This window comes from Echinops telfairi, unplaced genomic scaffold, assembly GCF_000313985.2.
Source record: "Echinops telfairi isolate 266 unplaced genomic scaffold, ASM31398v2 ScPeMD7_7424;HRSCAF=8462, whole genome shotgun sequence".
Taxonomy (NCBI): Eukaryota; Metazoa; Chordata; class Mammalia; order Afrosoricida; family Tenrecidae; genus Echinops; species Echinops telfairi.
The window spans coordinates 45,448,916-45,451,441 of NW_022111324.1; positions in this window are offsets into that span (position 1 = coordinate 45,448,916).

The following is a 2,526-nucleotide window of genomic DNA, read 5'->3' on the forward strand; positions in this document are numbered from 1 at the left end:
AAATGTCACTGGCTGGTGCCCAGCTGTCAGAAAGAAAAGAACCCAGGGTCTCAAAATCTTATCTTAAAACAAGCAGCCATCTAAGCGAGCTAGCTATCAGCTAACCTACTCAGAAGTACACCAGCCTGTGTGATCCAAGAATTGCAAATAATAAAAGACAAGATCAGAGGAGGGCAATGTATTAGAGCTTAAATTCTAAGCACCCAGTTTGTAGAAGGCAATGAAAGACAGTGAAGCCCAAAGTCCGCACAGGGATGAAGCCCCCAATGAATCCCTTTGGACCACTGGCCAGAGATTCGAAAAGGCTTGCCCTCAGAGGACATCTAAATGTGAAGACATACAACGTTAGGTCAAATTTTAACATCTTTTCATTTGTTTTCCCCTTTGACTCATTCTCAATTTGTTCTAGTTTTTATTACATTCCGCTTTCTTTAGGATTGGGATTTTTCTGTTTTGTTTTATTATTGTTGCTTGTTTTGTGTGGTTTTCTTTCGATAGAGATAGTAGCTAGATGAATCATTTCTCTGATTATGACAGAGGAGGTTAGAGGGAAATGGGGAGCTGATCACATTAAGACAAACATGGAGAAAATGTTCTCAAATCGATTGTGGTTACGATTGCTCAACTCTTTTTAAGATACTCAAATCATTGGATTGCATGGTACATGAATTCTATGTCGATAAAATGATCAATAAATAAATTAACTAATTAAATGTCACTGGCTGCTAAATTCATCAGAAGGGTTGGTTATGTGGCACCAGGACTGGGAAGGCTCTTCTTTTTGTACTCGCTATACTGTGCTTACAACGGATATTTGTTTTAGAACATGTGAGTTATCCGTTCAGTGAGTTTTACATGTACAACTCAGTGGCAGTGACTGCATTCGCCAGCAGGCACCGCTGTGCTTTCCCAAACGAGTCCACCTCCAATTGCATGGTTTTTGATGCTGAAAGGGGGAGAGAGCAACATTTGGGAAATTTCCTGATGGGCTAACATTTCCTGGTACAAAAAAAATGTAGATCGGACAAACATTTTTCTAAGAGCTGAGCCTACCACGGGGCAAAATTCAAATCAGCCTACTCCGGAGAACAATTTAGTATGGCCCTGAAATGTGATTTATTAAGACCCCTGTTCCTGGGTTCATGCTTGTAACTGTGAGAGCGGAGGGAACCTCCTCTCACCGAAGAGGTTATGGCCCCACCCTGCTATCCCACCCCCACTTCCACCCCACCCCACCCTCACCCCTGCAAAGCTGGTGGCCCAATCACAAAGAAGCCCAGCCTTCTATCACCACAGGGCCCCGGCACTGAGCGGGACTGGGGTTGGGGGCAGGCGGGGCCCCCAAGGGGGGCTGCCCTGAGCGGGTTCTGGGTGCGCAGTGGAATATATGGGCACGTGGCTAATCAAAGAGTGGCCCCAATTCTCGGCCCATCTGGGCGGGTGTTTCTGTTTCTGACAGCTTTAACGAGGTGGCCAGGTTGCAACCGGGCAAGGGAAGCCATGTCATGGAGCAGGGCACAGAAGGTGGGCACCTCAGAAGCCAGGTCTGGGGCGGTGTCCCTGACTCCAGCCTTGCTTCTTCCCTGTCCACACAGATTCAGTCCGGCCCAGGGCCCAGCAGAGAGAACCACTCCGTGCCCCAAGCCACAGGCTTGCTTGGGTATGAGGCATTGCCCCGGGAAACAAGAACCTCTGCGTTTGTTTTCTAAAATAAACAACCTACTTCTACTTCCCCTCAGCCCCCTACCTATTATCTTCCTTTTGGACAGCGCACCCCTTCCTCAGCGCACCCCTTCCTCCGTTTCACCTGGCGGCAGTGCCTCTGAGTTTCACCTCTAGCTCTGGGGATCAGTCATGCAGAGACGGAGGGGGTGCTGAGAGGTTCCACAGCACCTGGCCTGCCCCTGCCCTCTGCCGGGCAGCCACTGCCCCTGCTCTGAATACCCTTCTCTTCCTGTAACTGGCCTGCACAGGAACCGTCTAGGTACGGACATGCCCGCCCTCCTCACCTCCTCCGCCACTTTCAACTCCCTGCTGGGGATTTTCCCAGGACCATTAAGGCTCCCATTAGTGGTTATGAGTTGGCTGCTAGCTACAAGGTCAGCAGTTTGAAACCACCAGCCCCTCTGAAGGAGAAAGATGCACCTTTCTACTCCTGTAAAGAGTCAGTCTCAGAAACTGGCAGAGGCAGTTCTACCCTGTCCTATAGGGTGGCTGTGAGTCGGCCTCCACTGGAGGGCAGGGAGTTTGCTTGTGTCTGAGTCTTGGTTATGGCTCATGGCTCAGCGCCTCTCACTCGCAAAAGTGTCCTGGTTTGGGCCATTAGTGATTGTGTTACACCATCTCAAATCAGCTGTTAAAGCCGAAAACAGGGAGGTTATCAAGAGCTGGGGAGAGGGGAGAATGGTGCGCTGCCATTTGCTCTGGTACAGGTTCTGTTTAGGGTGTGTGGTGCAGAGCCTCTGGGAACAGAGAGTGGAGCTGGTTACACAGCACTGTGATGTGATCAATGCCACCGAATTGCAC